The following is an 18,629-nucleotide window of genomic DNA, read 5'->3' on the forward strand; positions in this document are numbered from 1 at the left end:
TTATCCCGTCCCCATCCGACTTTTAGTTCATACAATTGAAAAAACTGCATTATTTATGGGATGACCGTATATATATATATATATATATATATATATATATATATATATATATATATATAGGTGCAGAAATGGTTGTGATATAGGTGTAGGAATAGCTGTGTGTTAAGAAGCTTGCTTACCAACCACATGGTTCTGGGTCTGTCCCACTGCGTGGCACCTTGGGCAAGTGTCTTCTACTATAGTCTCGGGTCGACCAAAGCCTTGTGAGAGAATTTGGTAGACAGAAACAGAAAGAAGCCCGTCGTCCATATTAGTATTTTTTTCTAGTTTCAGCTCAGAGCTGCGGCCATGCTGATGCACCACCGTTATACACACACACACACACCACACACACACACACACACACACGCACACACATATATGTATATATGTTTGTGTCTGTGTCCCCACCACCACCACCACTATCATCACTTGACAATCGATGCTGGTGTGTTTACGTCCCCCGTTACTTAGCGGTTCGGCCAAAGAGAACGATAGAATAGTTACTAGGCTTACAAAGAATAATTCCTGGTGTCGATTTATTCGACTAAAGGCGGTGCTGCAGCATGGCCGCAGTCAAATGACTGAAACAGATAAAGGAATAAAAGAATAAAGAACATATAAGGCGCAGGAGTGGCTGTGTGGTAAGTAGCTTGCTAACCAGCCACATGGTTCTGGGTTCAGTCCCACTGCGTGGCATCTTGGGCAAGTGTCTTCTGCTATAGCCCCGGGCCGACCAATGCCTTGTGAGTGGATTTGGTAGACGGAAACTGAAAGAAGCCTGTCGTATATATGTATATATATGTATATGTGTGTGTGTCTGTGTTGTCCCCCTAGCATTGCTTGACAACCGATGCTGGTGTGTTTACGTCCCCGTAACTTAGCGGTTCGGCAAAAAGAGACCGATAGAATAAGTACTAAAGGCGGTGCTCCAGCATGGCCGCAGTCAAAAGACTGAAACAGGTAAAAGAGTAAAAGAGTATATATATAATGAGCCAGAGAGGGAGAGAATGAGAGAATTTATAGATGTTAGAAGAATGAAAGTACAAACTCGACTCTGTATAGATTTGTACAAGGTAGACTAAACAACAAGAGGTTGGGGATTAGAGAAGGTTAAAATTGGAAGTGAGAAATTATGTTAATGAATTAATTGCATGCATAAAATAAGTAGACTAAATTGTAATCTTTGTTCAGTCAGGTCTCTATATAGGTTTGTTAACATATAAGATAACCTTCTCGTTGTTACACAAACATATGTAACGAGAAAAAAAGAGGGGGATTCCACATCGAGCTGATGGGAGAAAAGTAATGACCGGATAGCAGCAATTAAATCATAACAATTGAGAGAGAGAGACACTTGATACTAATTGCTAATTGTAAGTAAATATAATTACAGTAATTACATGAATATAAACATGATTTCACACATACTTCATACATACATACATACTCTTTTACTCTTTTATTTGTTTCAGTCATTTGACTGCGGCCATGCAGGAGCACCGCCTTTAGTCGAGCAAATCTACCCCAGGACTTATTCTTTGTAAGCTTAGTACTTATTCTATCGGTCTCTTTTGCCGAACCGCTAAGTTACGAGGACGTAAACATACCACCATCGGTTGTCAAGCGATGCTGGGGGGACAAACACAGACACACAAGCATATACACACACATACATATATATACATATATACAACGGGCTTCTTTCAGTTTCCATCTACCAAATCCACTCACAAGGCATTGGTCGGCCCGAGGCTATTGTAGAAGACACTTGCGAAAGGTGCCACGCAGTGGGAATGAACCCGGAACCATGTGGTTGGTAAGCAAGCTACTTACCATATAGCCACCACACAGCCACTCCTGCGCCTATACTATATATATTATATACATCTGTCTGCGTGTTTGTGTGTATGCGTGTGTAAACATACATATGTAATTGCTATATATATATATATATATATATATATGTGTGTGTGTGTGTGTGTGTGTGTGTATATACAGTGTGTGTGTATGTGTGTCTATGTGCGTGCGCGCGCGCTCATGGCCGTTGTAGGTCGTCCGAGTCCCGTGAGCTTGATGCCGTTTAATGTTTCGTTTAGATTGTTGCAGATCAACGCCTTCAAGAAAGACATGAGCGGGTTCCAGAAGGGCGATATTCTGAGGCGAAAGGACTGGAAATTTATGGTAAGAGCGTGACATAGAGTGGGTTGGGTGCAAGAGATGACAAGAGACACGCACGCACCCACGCACTCACACACACACACAGACACACACAGACGCACACACACACACACATACACACAGACACAGACACACACACACACACACACACACACACACACATGTACATACCTATATTTTTTTTAATTTTTTTTTTTATTGCCCACAAGGGGCTGAACATAGAGGGGACAAACAAACGGATTAAGTCGATTATATCGACCCCAGTGTCTAACTGGTACTTAATTTATCGACCCCGAAAGGATGAAAGGCAAAGTCGACCTCGGCGGAATTTGAACTCAGAACGCAGCAGCGGACGAAATAACACAAAGCATTTAGCCGGGCTTTCTAACGTTTCTGCGACCGTGACTACTTCACAGACCGCAGTCTCCATTAATTTATCATGCACACGTAAATGGCTTTTAAGATAAGCAATTTAATAATAGCAACTGCAGCCGATGGTGGTGGTGGCGGCGGCGGCGGCGGCGGCGGCGGTGGTGGTGGTGGCGGTGGTGGTGGCGGTGGTGGTGGTGGTGGTGGCGGTGGTGGTGGCGGTGGTGGCGGCGGCGGTGGTGGTGGCGGTGACGGTGGTGGTGGTGGTGGTGGTGGTGGTGGTGGTGAGGACGACGAGAACGAAGGAGGAGGAGAAAGGGAAGAGGAGGAGGGAAAGAGATAGATGGAGGAAGAAGATGTGGAGGAAGAGAGAAGGAAGAGAGGGAGAGTAGGATGTTAAGGAAAGGGAGAAGAGGAAGAGAAGAAAGAGGAGGGAGGAAAGGAGGATGTAGAGGTGACAGAGGAAGAAGAGGAGGAAGAAGAGCAAGAGGAGAGAGGAGGAGGTAAATGTGGAGGAGGAAGAGGAAGGGAGAAAGAAGAAAATATTGAGGGAGAGGTAGAAGAGGAGGAAAGTGAGGGGGAGGGTGACTATGCGGAGGGAGAAGAGGCGGGGTAAGAGGAAAAGAATGGAGAGGAGTAAAAAGAAGAGGAAGCGGAGGAGGAGGCGGCAGCGACACAGTTGTAGTTGTAGTAGTGATTCCTTCCCGAGAAAGAGTTGATACATTTTGGAAAAACAATTTTAAGCAGTTGGGATTTTCTAACCAGGAAGGTAAATATCAAAGAAGGGGCTAAAGTGGTCACTGGATTGGGGTCGCTTGGTGGAGTGTGCCGGAGAAGGTGCTTGGTGGTTTAGGGAGGTCAGGATTTGAATCAAATATAATATTTAAACCGGGTACAATATTTGTAATAATTAAAATCCATTTTCAAAAGAATATCAGGATTAGAGTGATAATAGAATAAAATATTGTGCTATCAATGAACAGAAATACAACTGATGATAATCAGGGCCGAATTTAGGCCTATAGAGGCCCTAAGCACTTAAAATATTTCGGTGCCCTATATATATGTAATTCAAAATATAAACAATTACAAACCATTGACTAATGTTTCGTTTTTCAAATAACGTTTATATTTGTATACACGCCGGGCGAAATGCTTAGCGATATTTCGCCGCTGCGTTCTGAGTTCAAATTCCGCCGAGGTCGACTTTGCCTTTCATCCTTTCGGGGTCGATGAATTAAGTTCCAATTACGCACTGGGGTCGATGTAATCGACTTAATCCCTTTGTCTGTCCTTTTTTGTCCCCTCTATGTTTAGCTCCTTGTGAGCAATACAATTTTTTTTTTTAAATACTTATATTTTATTTGTATTTGAAATTTTTTCTCCTACTTCTTTAATTGTAAAGTCTTTGATGAGATTCTTAAAATTAATCTTACGTAACACATCTGCTTCTATACTTATAAATAAGGTATCCCGAATATTATTTTAGCAAGTGATTTTTTTTGTGCCGTAAACCATTTACCATTTCTGTGGTGATTCTCCCACCACCGCCATGCCCATGATGCCCCTAAGCCCGTGCTTATTTTGCTTAATGGTTAATCCAGCGCTGATGATAGGCTAAGGTCTAATACGATGTCATTATATAAATCTTAGCAAGGCGGCTAGCTAGCAGAATCGTAAGCACCCTGGCGAAATGCTTAGCGGTATTTCGTCTGTTGCTACGTTCTAATGCCGCTAAGCATTTTGCCTGGTGCACTAACGATTCAGCCAGCTCGCTGCCTTAACACTCATGTAAGATAATCCTTTCTACTGTAGGCCCAAGGTCTGAAATTTCAGGAGAGGAGGCTAGTCGATTACATCGACTCCTGTGCGTAACTGATATTTTTTTCATTGACTTCGGAAGGAAAAAAAGGCGAAGTCGACCTCGGCGTAATTTGAACTCTGAACGTGAAGACAGACGAAATGCCGCCAAGCATTCCACTCTACGTGCTAACGATTCTGCTAGTTCACCGCCTTAACACTCAGGTAAGATAATGGTTTCAAGTTTTGGCACAAGGTCAGCAATTTGGGGGGGAAGGGAGGAGTTGATTGCATCGACCCCAGTGTTTAACTGGTACTTATATAATGAAATTATTGTATACAGTGCTCAGGTGCACCACAACATATTTTACCGATCTCGAAAGGATGAAAGGTGCAGTCGACCTCGGCGGAATTTGAACTCAGAACGTAAAGGCATACGAAATGCCGCTTAGAATTGCACCCGGCGTGCTAACGATTCTACTAGCTCGCCGCCTTACACTCACGTAAGATAATATAATTGAATACAATTCTTAATTTGAAAACAAAGGGAGGAAAAAACATCGGAACAAGGCAATAGATATTAGTCATGCAGCAGGAGTAAATATCCCTTTCAGAATAAATAAAAATCAAGACGTCTGTAACAATGAGGAATTTACAGATTCCACACATAGTCTATGATTGCACACATCATAATTATAGTTATTGAGTAATGTGTGAGACTGGTTACGCACTGAAACATTTCCAAGCTGTCAGATTGCACTTCAACAACATGTGTTGTTAAAAGGAATACTGTGATAGTTCTGATAAATTATTACAAGCATCCCCCGCGTTGCGGCTATTTCAGGTTACGGGATTCCATGCAGAAATTGTAAAGTGTGAAATTTCAGAATGGGGTCTGTATTTTTGCCCTTTGTGATATTTCTGATAAATTATTACAAGCATCCCCCGCATTGCGGCTATTTCAGGTTACGGGATTCCATGCAGAAATTGTAAAGTGTGAAATTTCAGAATGGGGTCTGTATTTTTGCCCTTTGTGATATTTCTGATAAATTATTACAAGCATCCCCCGCATTGCGGCTATTTCAGGTTACGGGATTCCATGCAGAAATTGTAAAGTGTGAAATTTCAGAATGTGGTCTGTATTTTTGCCCTTTGTGATATTTCTGATAAATTATTACAAGCATCCCCCGCATTGCGGCTATTTCAGGTTACGGGATTCAATGCAGAAATTGTAAAGTGTGAAATTTCAGAATGTAGTCTGTATTTTTGCCCTTGCGGAAACTTGTATAAATTCTTAAAATTAAGAAGTTAAACTTTCTTCTTAATCAAATTGCCGTTTCCCGGCGTTGAAGACAAGATCAAAGTATAGTTAAAAATTGGAAATACTATAATCGCAATACATACAATGTGTGTGTGTGTGTGGGGGGTGTGAGGAGTATAACGATTTAGGAGTCAAGCGCTCATGAACCTGATAACCCCTTTAGGTCATGTCAGATATGGGACAACCCTTCAAATAACCGTAATCATACAGTACTTCCCCCTACCTTACTCCTTCACCCTTTCATTTTCTCATTTCCATTCTTACATCCATAAGGATATAACAATTTCTTGATCTCACTATACAGTTATATGTTTTTTTTATTACATATTTATTGTTAATTGTTGATTGCCACGCTGTTAGATTGACAGTTCAAGATGTCTGAAAAAGAAGCCGTCACGTGGAACTAAAGGCAATTGCGTGGGAAGGAACCGTTAATGGATTATACTGGATATTAAACTTGATGTTTTAAAAAACCTTAATGTGAGAGAAAAGAAAATCAGCCACATTGCCAAAACATTAAAGTTATAATGTCTACGTGCATAATACAGAGGAGAAAATTAAGTACCCACGAAGCTACTCCATAAAATGCTATGACCTTGGCGGTGTATTTTTTCATAGATCTAATGTGGTGCTTAAAATAGAATGGCTCTTCAATGTATATAGATTGTAGATCAGACTCGATAAGTTAAAAATGTCAAAAGTTTGTATGATGGTTTACAGAATGAAGAAGATGAAACTTCTAATAAAATAAAATAAAAAACATTTCTGGCTAGTGAAAGCTGATTTGAAAGGTGTGTAGTGACGCCAGGTTCCAGACGCCATTTTGGGATTTTCATCTGCGCATGCAAAAGGATTGGTGTTTTCCGGAAGGCCTGTCAGAAGTCCCTTATACGCATGCGCAGTCATCAGCAGCAGCTAGGCAAGACTGCTCTTTCTCTTTTGCTCCTGTCGGCAACGGAGCTAGACGCAACGAGACAAGCTCAGTGTGAAGGCGAATATGACTTGGCGAGTTGTGAAGAATGCCTTCAACAATTGTGATTTAAACCGACTCTGCTGATTCCATCCCCAGGCGTCCAGGCTACCGATGTCCAGAGATGAAATGCTTATTTCGGCGAAAATAAATTATTATTGTTATTTGTTCGGAGATTCTTGTTCCTGCTATTTTTCCTCTACAACTATGTAAGGAATTGTGAGGCACCCAACCAGTGCCAACGTAACATCCTACAGGTGTAAAAAAAACCGCTTTAATTTGCACAGTTGAAAATTTATTAGTGAAGCTGCCAGTAATGATATAGAAGCTGCAGCTAATTATCCTGAGCAGCCGAAGAAAAGAATGATTGCTTGAGGAAGGTTTCACACCAGAGCAAATATGTAATGTTGATGAAACTGCACTTTTCTGGAAGCTCGTGCTTGGTAGAACTTTTCTTTCTCGATAAGAAAAATCAACACCAGGATTTAAAATTTCCAAATATCGTTTGACGCTTCTTCTCGAAGGAAATGTCACTGGTAATTAGACTCCCTACTCTGTATCACTCCAAAAATACAAGGGTTTTGAAAGGTTATGAAAATTTTCGTTTAACGCTGATTTGGCATTCAAATACGAAAGCGTGGCTTAAGTCTTTCTGAAAAGAAACCTACAAACATTTTAAGCAAAATACAGTTCTAGATAATATTTCCAACTAAGCATTTCTCCTTTTAGACGATGTACCAAGCTTCCCAGTGAACATAAATGAATTTTCCGATAATGTGGCAGAAGAATATATCCCCCAAATACGTTTTCTTGTGTTGGTACTTACAACATTTTGTAAGTTTTTGTTGATAACTATCTTAGTCGTGAACGCTGCATTTACACCACAAAGAGATACTGTATCATAAAAATCAGTTTTCCATAAGTCCCTCGCCTTCAAGTGGATGCTGATGATGAGGATGAACTATAAGATTGAATATAATGCTCCTCGTCTTCACAGTGAAGCTCATTCCTCACCCTCGCCTCATATTGTTATCAACATCTCTAGGAGTAAGAAGATATCCTATTATGATATTACGATTCATATTTCTTCCCTAACATATCGCTCTTCTAATATTTTTAGGTTTATATATATATATATTGTTTTTGTTTTGTTGGGTGCCTCACAATTCCTTACATATCGCTCTTCTAATATTTTTAGGTTTATATATATATATATATATATATATTATATATATATATATATATATATATATATATATATATTCGATTAGAACTTGAAACAGCTGTAAGGGATAATGATTAATTTGCTGTTAATGATAAACAATTATTAACTTCTTTCTCTTCTTTTATATATATATATATATATATATATATATATATATATATATAGTATATATATATATATATAATATATATATATATATAATATAGGACAATCAGTTAGTTGTCATAATAAAACTCAGAGTTTCGGATGTCGGGGCTAAAGCCTGCTCTGGCCTCCCATCAATTATTAAGTTGTCTTAATTACTTTATGCAGTATTATTTCCGGTCATTTTAGCGCGCCAAAACGAGGACTTTTGAAAAATAACCACAAGTGTAATAGGTTGAACGACATCCATGTTCGACCTCTTGCGGACGTCTGGTCTGTAGTTCTGCAAATTATATTTGTATGGACGGTCATACTGAAGATCTACAGACAAATTGCGTAAGTAAAATTACGTAATCTGTTAATAGTGAAACATTGTTTATGATTAATCTATATTTTTGTTACTTTTCATTTGTCTTGCTCGCTAACGTTTCTGGTGTTTGCTCAATTTTCTGTAGAATATTTCTTAGTGGTAAGAACATAGCGGATCTACTTCTAGCATTAGGGTGTCCACATAGTGGTAATCCCTCTCATATGTATGTAATATATATATAGTATATAATATATATATATATACACACATACGCACACACACACACACACATATATGTATCTATGTATACTCTCTTTTACTTATTTCAGTCATTTGACTGCGGTCATGCTGGAGCACCACTTTTAGTCGAATAAAATTACCCCAGGGCTTATTCTTTGAAAGCCTAGTACTTATTCTATCGGTCTCTTTTTGCCGAAGCGCTAAGTAACGAGGGCGTAAACACACCAACATCGGGTGACAAACACAAACACAAACAACAAAGACATACATACATATATATATACATACATATATAGATATATACGACGGGCTTCTTTCAGTTTCCGTCTACCAAATCCACTCACAAGGCTTTGGTCGGCCAGAGACTATAGTAGAAGACACTTGCCCAAGGTACCACGCAGTGGGACTGAACCCCGAACCATGTAGTAGGGAACCACTCTTGCGCCTATATATGTATGTATATATAGATATATATATATATAGATATATATATATATATATATATTATATATATATATAGATATGTGTGTGTGTGTGTACATATATATATATATATATATATATATATATATATTATATATATATATACACATACATATATATATATATATATATCTATATATATATATATATATATATATACACACACATATATATATGTATATATATATATATATATATATATATATATATATATATATATATATATATATGTATATATATATAAGAATACAAAAATATATATTTTTATATATATACACATATGACCTGCGAATGACCCGTCCTTGTTTTTTCTTGTCCCTTTTTTTGTATCATCTGTCTGGATGTTTTGTGTTCTTGTCTCATTGTTTATATTCTTATATATATATATATATATATATATATATATATATATATATATATATATATATATATATAAGAATATAAACAATGAGACAAGAACACAAAACATCCAGACAGATGATACAAAAAAAGGGACAAGAAAAAACAAGGACGGGTCATTCGGAGTTTTCTTTCGTCAGTCGAGTTCCAGATTAGATTTGCAGTTTTGGCTGGTTATACTCGAGATAAGCAGTTTCGTGTACCAATCTATCTTTTGTTGAGGAGAGGAATGTCATATTTGAAACAGTTTTCGTTGAGATATGTTAAGTTTATTGAGATAACAAGACTTATAAAATGATTTTTTTTTTCATTCTTAGCTATATTAATATAACATCATTTACTGGAATAACCATGAAATTTATTTTCGTAGTGAGAGGGTTAAGGGATTTCACCATTTGACTTTATATTATCTTCATGAAATTATAGGAAATCACTGTTATCATTTCCTGTCAATTTCCTACCTTTTTCATTCCCTAAACTGCATGCTAACGTCAACTACATAACCAACAGTTCAACATAAGTTTGTTGCAAAAGTCGTCTCAACTGCCGTAGGTCAAAAGGTTAAGCGGCTGCACCTCTATTTGTCGTGTCGTGTCGTGTCATACAGAGTTTATCCAAACATTGTCGTGTTCACAATGTGATTCTTTACGTTAAGAGGTCTCGATCGACTGACATATCCCCTTATTTTTGCAATTAATAACCACTTAAATACACACCCAATCACGTGCGAATACACACAAAACATGCAACCATTCACCATCTCCAATGATGATGATAATAATAATAATAATAATAATAATAATAATAATCATAATAATAATAATAATAATAATAATAATAATAATAATTCATTCGTTTATTGGCCACAAGGGCTAACAAAATCAAATATAACATTTAAGGACAAAATACAGGACGAAAGTTACAAAAAGGGTTTTGTCCGTTTGAAAAGTCCGAACAATAAATTGCTCTGATGCAGTACCAGGCAGTGGCTCTCATGGCTTCTCATCTTAACTGATTGGAAGTGTTATCATGTACATTGTTTTGTCTTGGTATAAAAGATGGGCTACAGTAAATATTCTGCTCAATACCACAGATTTGCTTGTCAGTTGTTTGACCTTAACCAATTGAGCATGTCCCTTAGTGGCTGACAATATGTGCATCTCTGATCACGAGCAGAAGTAGTGGGGGAGCATCATAGCTATGTTTTAAGAGGAATTCTTTGGGGTTTGGATAATTCACCTTTGGAAACATGGGTGTTTCGTTCAACATCCTTAAGCAACCCTTATTCAGAGACCTTTTGAGCGGGATGGGCTGCTCGACCAAAAGAAAATTCTAACTGAGCCCCACCTGCAAGGTCATGTGGTGTTTATCTTGATATGAGATCACCATGTCGCGCACATATTGTTGTGATGCATGTGCCTGGTGTACCCTTATCAGACGGGTGAAAAAAAAAAGACTCCGCCGGTTACGACGACGAGGGTCCCAGCTGATACGATCAACGGAACAGCTTGCTCGTGAAATTAACGTGCAAATGGCTGAGCATTCCACAGACACGTGTACCCTTAACGTAGTTCTCGGGGATAATCAGCGTGACACAGAGAGTGACAAGGCTGACCCTTTGAAATACAAGTACAACTCATTTTTGCCAGCTGAGTGGACTGGAGCAACGTGAAATAAAGTGTCTTGCTCAAGGACACAACGCGTCGCCGGGAATCGAACTCACAACCTTACGATCATGAGCCGAATGCCCTAACCACTAAGCCACGCGCCCTCACATCAGACGGGTAGTCACTATGGGTATACTGAGTTTCGTATATTTTACCCCAGTGTCACTTTGATGGCATGCACTACTCTCTCAACAACAACAACAACAACAACAACAACAATAATAATAATAATAATAATAATAATAATAATAATAATAACAATAATTAATTCGTTTATTGGCCACAAGGGATGACAAAAATTAATTAAAACATAAAGGGACAAAACAAAGGACTAATTATCGTTATTATTATTATTATTATTATTATTATTATTATTATTATTATTATTTGAAAATAATTATAGTTTTAGTAAAATGTTCGATAATCATTAAACTAGAAAAATCATAGTCTTCAGTATTCGCACAATTTCTATAAATTTGGTGCGTAAAAAGTTTTCTTTTTATTGTGTTTATGGGTTTGGCGACGTTATCGTTTGAACTTTAATCATATAATAGGGCAGTGGTTAAGCGTATCTTAGTTGTTAGGGCATTCGATTCATGATCGTAAGGTAGGGAGTTCGATTCCAGGTGGCACGTTGTGTCTTTGTGCAAGACTTTTTATTTCACATTGCTGCAGTCCACTCAGCTGGCAAAACTGAATTGTACCTCGTCACTTCTGTGCCACGCTTAATCTCCCTGTGAACTACGTTAAGGACACGCGTGCCTGTGGATGCTCAGTCACTTACACGTTAATTTCACAAGTAGGCTGTTCAGTTGATCGGATCAACTGGAACCCTCGTCGTCGTAATCGACGGAGTGCCGGTAATGGCAGACAAAAGGATATAAACTGCAATGATTGAGAGTGAAAGGTAATCGTTAATAATTGATAATAAAAGCACGAGTCGTAAAATACGGTTGATATATTTTTATTTATTCAACTTCATTATTAATTCGAACGTGGCATACCTATACAAGCGTGTCCTCAACCATGCGGCCATGATGGAGCACTGCCTTTAGTCGAGCAAAGCGACGCCAGGACTTATTCTTTGTAAGCCCAGTACTTATTCTATCGGTCACTTTTGCCGAACCACTAAGTTACAGGGACGTAAACACACCAGCATCGGTTGTCAACCAATGTTTGGGGGACAAACACAGACACACAAACATATACACATACATACATACATATATATATATATATATATATATATATATATATATATAATATATATATATATATATATTATATATATATATATATATATATATGCATATATACGACGGGCTCCTTTCAGTTTCCGTCAACCAAATCCACTCACAAGGCTTTGATCGGCCCGACGCTATAGTAGAAGACACTTGCCCAAGGTGCCACGCAGTGGGACTGAATCCAGAACCATGTGGTTCGTAAGCAAGCTACTTACCACACAGCCACTCCTGCGCCTATACCGAAATTTGTTGTGATTTTTTTTGGGGGGGGGTGAGAGTGGGGAGAGGAATTTTGGATAATTCACACGAATCGACTTTGTTTTCGCATAAGTTTCAGACAAATGGATATATTATAATGAAAATTTCGACAAATATCTTTCAGATGGTGTAAGTTACAATAATATCGGAATTTTAATGTGAAAAAAATTGCAAAATTCCAAGTTACATTTTTAATGTGTGCGTGTGTGTGTGTGTGTGTGTGTGTGTGCGTGCGCGCGCGCGTGCGTGTGTGTAAGGGCCCACCATTTTCCCCCCCAATTAAATTCCGTTAAAATCGCAATCTACACCAACTGAGAACTATTTGTCGGGATCTCTTCAGTGTAGTCACAGATTATTTAATTTTTTTTTATCTAAAGTTTGAAACTTCGTATAGTGGTATAATTTCTCACGTTGAACACGTTTTACTTTCAACATTTTTGACAAAATTTCGTATTTTAGAAGTTATTTCGTGTTAAATTTGTCATATTTGGGTAATTTCAACCAATCAACGAGGTGTATTCAGCTGCAGAAACCTACTGCTGTTTGCAATAGTAATCGAAGAGCAACAACTTCCGGTTCATCTCTACTAAATGTATCTTTGAACCACGTGTGGATTATTCAGCTGTGTTCTTTAGCTTGGGTAGGTTTTTTGGCTTAAGTGTGGATATCTTTACTTACTGCCTGTGATTATTTTCACCATTCTATTTCATTTATTTATTTATTTTTGTTTACTGCCTGTATGGCATATTACACACTTTGTTGGGTTTTTTTACACGGCAGTTGTTGCTCTTTGATTACTACAAACAGCAGTATGTTTCTTCATATATGTCGTTGATTGGTTAAAATTACCCAAATACGACAACTTTAAAACGAAATAACTTCTAAAATACGAAATTTTATCAAAAATGTTGAAAGTAAACCGTGTTCAGCGTGAAAAATTACATCAGTATACGAAGTTTCAAACTGTTAAAAAAAATAATTTTAAAAATCTGTGAACCAAACTGGAGAGATTCATTTCGAAAATTTCAGTTTCAGTTACCATTTTTTTTTTTTAAGTTATGAGAAAATAAAAGTCAGGGGGAGCAGAGCACACTTATGTAGGTATCTCTTGAATATTTTCATCGCAAAATGTAAGATACTACGAAATCAGTTTTCGTATACAACACGAGCTCTCACATTCAAACGCATACACACACACACACACAAACAAACAATGACACACCACAAATAGGTACACTAATGCACATGATGATAATATTGGCGCTTTCCTTTCACATGCAATCAATGCCGTTTGTTTCTCTCGTGTCAGTCATATTATACGTACAAAATCCAAACCATCGCTAGTTTTGTCACCAAATATTCAGTCTCTCTCATACGTATAGATTTGTATGTCTATATTTTATTTGCATACGATGTATATTTGTATTTTGGAAAATGCTAGGAATTTTGTTAAATTTCTTGCAACTACTTAAAATATTTCAAATTTTCACCAGATTTTTTCAAAAAATTAGTTCTGGAGTAATTTTGCATGCTGATGGCAAAAATCACATACATTTTTTCTTTTTAAAAATTAATAATAAAAAGGTTACAAGCATTTAAAGTTCTCTGATTTTAGCCAATCGGAAACCTTCATTACCAACATATCGGAAGTCGCAACTGTTTTCATGGAGATCAGCATAGAAATAGCAGCCAAATCTTCCTTAAAGCACACCATAATGTCTAAGAAACAAAAATGACAACAAATTATATAACATAGTTGGGTGGGGGAGGTTTAAAGTAATGGAGGTTTTCGATTGATTAAAATTACAGAACTTTCGATGCTTGTAACTTTTTTATTATTAATTTCTGGAAAAGACAAAAAAAATGTGCTTTTCATCAATCAGCATGCAAAACTACATCTTTTGAAAATAATCTGGTGACAACTTAAAATACTCTGTGATTGAAAGAATTTTAACGAGATCCAGCGCAAGTTTGTTTTCTTGGCTTTCGTGAGTGAGAGAGAGAGAGAGAGAGAGAGAGAGTGTGTGTGTGTGTGTGTGTGTGTGTGCATATTTGTGTCATTGCATGCAGTTTGTGCATGTGATGATGCATTATTTCAACCACAAAAATTCGTGCATTCACTACAAGCAAAGGAATAAGCAACCTGATATGTAGTGATCAATCAATCCCTAAAAATTCCTTTTAAATACTTCTGTAACTTATATCCATTAAAAAGATGTAGATTAAGTTGTTGTCTATTCATGTGCGTATATTCTTCGGTCACTGACATCGTTTTCAATTCCCACAGTTAAAATACAAGTTACATATAAATGTATATGCATGAGAGAGAAAACCATATAAAAAGTGAAAAGCTATGTGTGTGTATATGAGTGCGTGTTAGGAGTATGTAAAGTGGACGCAGTTGTATAAGTATGTAGTGGGAGGGGTCATGTCAGTAGAGGGAGAGAGGCAAGCATACGAAAACAGGGTCACAGCAAATAACATTGACTGACTCTCCATGGCTGATTTGACAGGTGGTTTGTCCCAGTCCGACTGCTGGTCTTGGTGCGTGTGTTACATCTTAATACAGATACAAATAACTCAACGCACATTCAAGCGTATGATGGTATACACTAACAAGCACGCACAAACTGATAGGGTTGTATGTATGCATGTCTGTATGGATGGATGGATGCATGCATATGTGTGTCATATATATATATATATACTAGCTGACGTACCCCGTAGTTCTCGGGAAAGCGGAGCTTATCCCTTGGTTCCGTTCTCATAATTGTTTCGCTAATCCAGTTACAACAATACAAAGTATGTATCCCTTAAAGCAGTTTTTGTGCATTTATTGAGAATACCGGAGTGTCTTACACAGGATCTTGTTTTTAGGAATTCCCAATAAGTTATGAATACCCAAATTGTGAAGCCAGTTATGTAATAACATGAAATTAATTACCTGATAGTAAGAATTCAAATAAAAGTAGCCCCGAAAAGGGCTTTAATATGTTCCTAGAGTATATAGAACTTAGGAAGAAATACTAATAAGGTATGTATACTAAAATTATGAAGCATGTTACGTAATAACAGGCTAATCAGATATGAGATAATAACGATTCAAAGTAAATAACTCTGAAAAAAGCTTTTGTCTATTCGCAGAGAATATTACCCTCAGCGACGCTAGTGTTGGTATATTCGTGAATAAGTCACTAACCGAAATAAGTGGATCTATTGTTTAGAAAGATACTATTTACTTGTTTAAGCGTGGTACTGGATAAATTGCGAAAATAGCTCAAATACTAAGAAATAAGCATGCTCAATTTGATTTATACCAAATGATTTAAGAAAATGAATGAGTTATTTCCCTTGGCTATATAAATACGGATCCCTTTCGGTAGCGAATGTGTTATTTTCCTTGGATGTTTAAAAATAATATATTAGTTATATGTAGTAGATATAAGAATCCCTTCCAGGGGCCCTATTATCGATTTTTTTTTCAACTAAGTATATCACTAATTTTCCAGACACGAGTTCCACTCGCATGTCCAAGTTTCATCAAAATCGATAAAACGATGTAGGAGTTAGATAACAATGCCACAAACAAACATACCCACAGATTTCCATATATATAATAAATATAGGTGCAGGAGGAGTGCATGTGTGGTAATTAGCTTGCTTACCAACCACATGGCTCCAGGTTCAGTCCTACTGCGTGGCACTTTGGGCAAGTATCTTCTACTATAGCCCTGGGCCGACCAAACTGAAAGAAGCCCATCATATACATGTATGTATGTATTTGTCCACTCATCCTCGCTTGACAATAAATTTTATTTTTATTTACATATTTGCATTAGAAAAATTTTACATTATAATCTTTTTTATAAGTCAACTATCGTAAACATTTTATACCACGACGACAATGACGATGAAGTCACATTTCCTATAGGAGTGTGTACCTTAAAACAATGCTACTCAAACTATCTGATATAGCGTACCAGCAGTTTTTTTACCAATGTGCCAGGTATCGGTAATATTTCTTAGTAATATTAATTTATACCGGAAATATATATATTAATATAATATAAGTTGACAATTTTTTTATCTTACATTTATTTTGTAAACAAATAATACAATATTACACAAGCATTTTATAATCTTAATCTTTACTAATGTGAAAGGTGAGCCTGCTTTTTCTTTGTCAGTTTATCCAGTTGTGGTTCAATGGAAGACAGTGCCACGCGCAATGGAGAATGAATATCTATATTATTTCTGTACTTTGTATTAATGACACTCATGGTTGAGAAGCCAGTCTTGCAGAGATATGTTGAAGGAAATGGGAGAAGAGTTTTCAGAACAATTTCACTAAGCTCAGGATATTCTGCTTTCACTTTAATCCAAAAGAAACCGAGTGCTGTTGTAGTTTTGAAACTCCTCTCCAATCCTTCATCACTAGCCAACTCCAACAATTCATCCCCCATAATAATACTTAAGTCCTCTTGCAGTGGAATAAACGGATTTCAGATCCATCCATTCCCTTTCCGTGGATCTTTTTTTGCTGGAAAGTAAAACTGAAACCGGTCTGCCAGATTCGTCAAGTGTTCTCTGATGACATTTCGCAGAGATGTAATATTAAAGTTTTTGGCTGCATCAGTGATGATTGTCGCTAATTGATGAAACATGTCAAAACAATCTCTTGACACTCGACTCTCCCATGCTTCTAGCTTTTGTTTCTGTCTGTCGATCTTGTCTGTCATTGTAAAACACAAAACCATCGTTCCCTGCATGGAGATGTTGAGATCATTAAAGATGGCAAAGATATCAGCTTGGCCAACCAATCCACATCTCTGAACAATTGTGACCAATTCAAAGGTCATGCTTCTCCACCTCATCCCAGGTCTCTCTGGGTCTACCTCTTCCACAGTTAGGGTGTGGCATTTCACAGAGCTGTCCTCATCCATATGTAACACGACCATACCAGCGCAGTCATCTCTCTTGCACACCACATTTGATGCTTCTTATGCCCCACTTTTCTCTCAGGGCACTCACACTGTCATGTATGCACACTGACATTACACATCCAGCAGAGCATACCAGCTTCATTTCTTTCAAGCCTACGCATGTCCTCAGCAGTCATGGCCCATGTTTCACTGCCATGTAGCATAGCAGTTCACACACATGCATCATACAGTCTATCTTTCATCCTGCCAGCAGAGGTAGGAGCTCCCTTATATATATAGCTCAGTGGTTAGAGCATCAAGCTCACAATTATGAGTTAGTGAGTTCAATTCTCGGATCAGGCTGTATGTTGTATTCTTGGGCAAAGCACTTCATTTCACGTTGCTCCAGTTCACTCGGCTGTAGAAATGAGTTGTGACGTCATTGGTGCCAAGCTGTATCAGCCTTTTGCTTTTCCCTTGAATAACAGTGGTGGTGTGGAGAGGGGAAGCTGGTATGCATGGGCGACTGCTGGTCTTCCATAAAACAACCTAACCCAAACTTATGCTATGGAGGAGAACTTTCTAGGTGCAATCCTATTGTCATTCATAACTGAAGGCAATCTTTACCTACCCATTTTACATACACATGAGACATAGTTATCTATTACTTAATGAAGTAATAGTTTCCTGATGATTAGTTGTGATTGAGCATCTAAATGCACTTGGAACATGCAATGCAGGGCTCCAAACAACATAATGGTGAAATGCACATAAGAAACACGACATAAACTTATGTTTATCTTTATTTCTCCTACACACATATTTGCATAGATGCAGGCATGCTTATCTTCTTAAGTGGTTCACTTTCAACCACATGGATTCAGGGTCAGTTTCACATAGTGATATCTTGGGCAAGTGTACATACATGACAGTGAGTGCCCCGAGAGAAAAGTGGGGCATAGGAAGCATCAAATGTGGTGTGCAAGAGAGACGACTTCACTGGTATGATCATGTTACGTATGGATGAGGATAGCTCTGTGAAGTGCTACACCCCAAC

Source organism: Octopus sinensis, linkage group LG11 (genome assembly GCF_006345805.1).
Source record: "Octopus sinensis linkage group LG11, ASM634580v1, whole genome shotgun sequence".
In the NCBI taxonomy this organism is placed as follows: domain Eukaryota; kingdom Metazoa; phylum Mollusca; class Cephalopoda; order Octopoda; family Octopodidae; genus Octopus; species Octopus sinensis.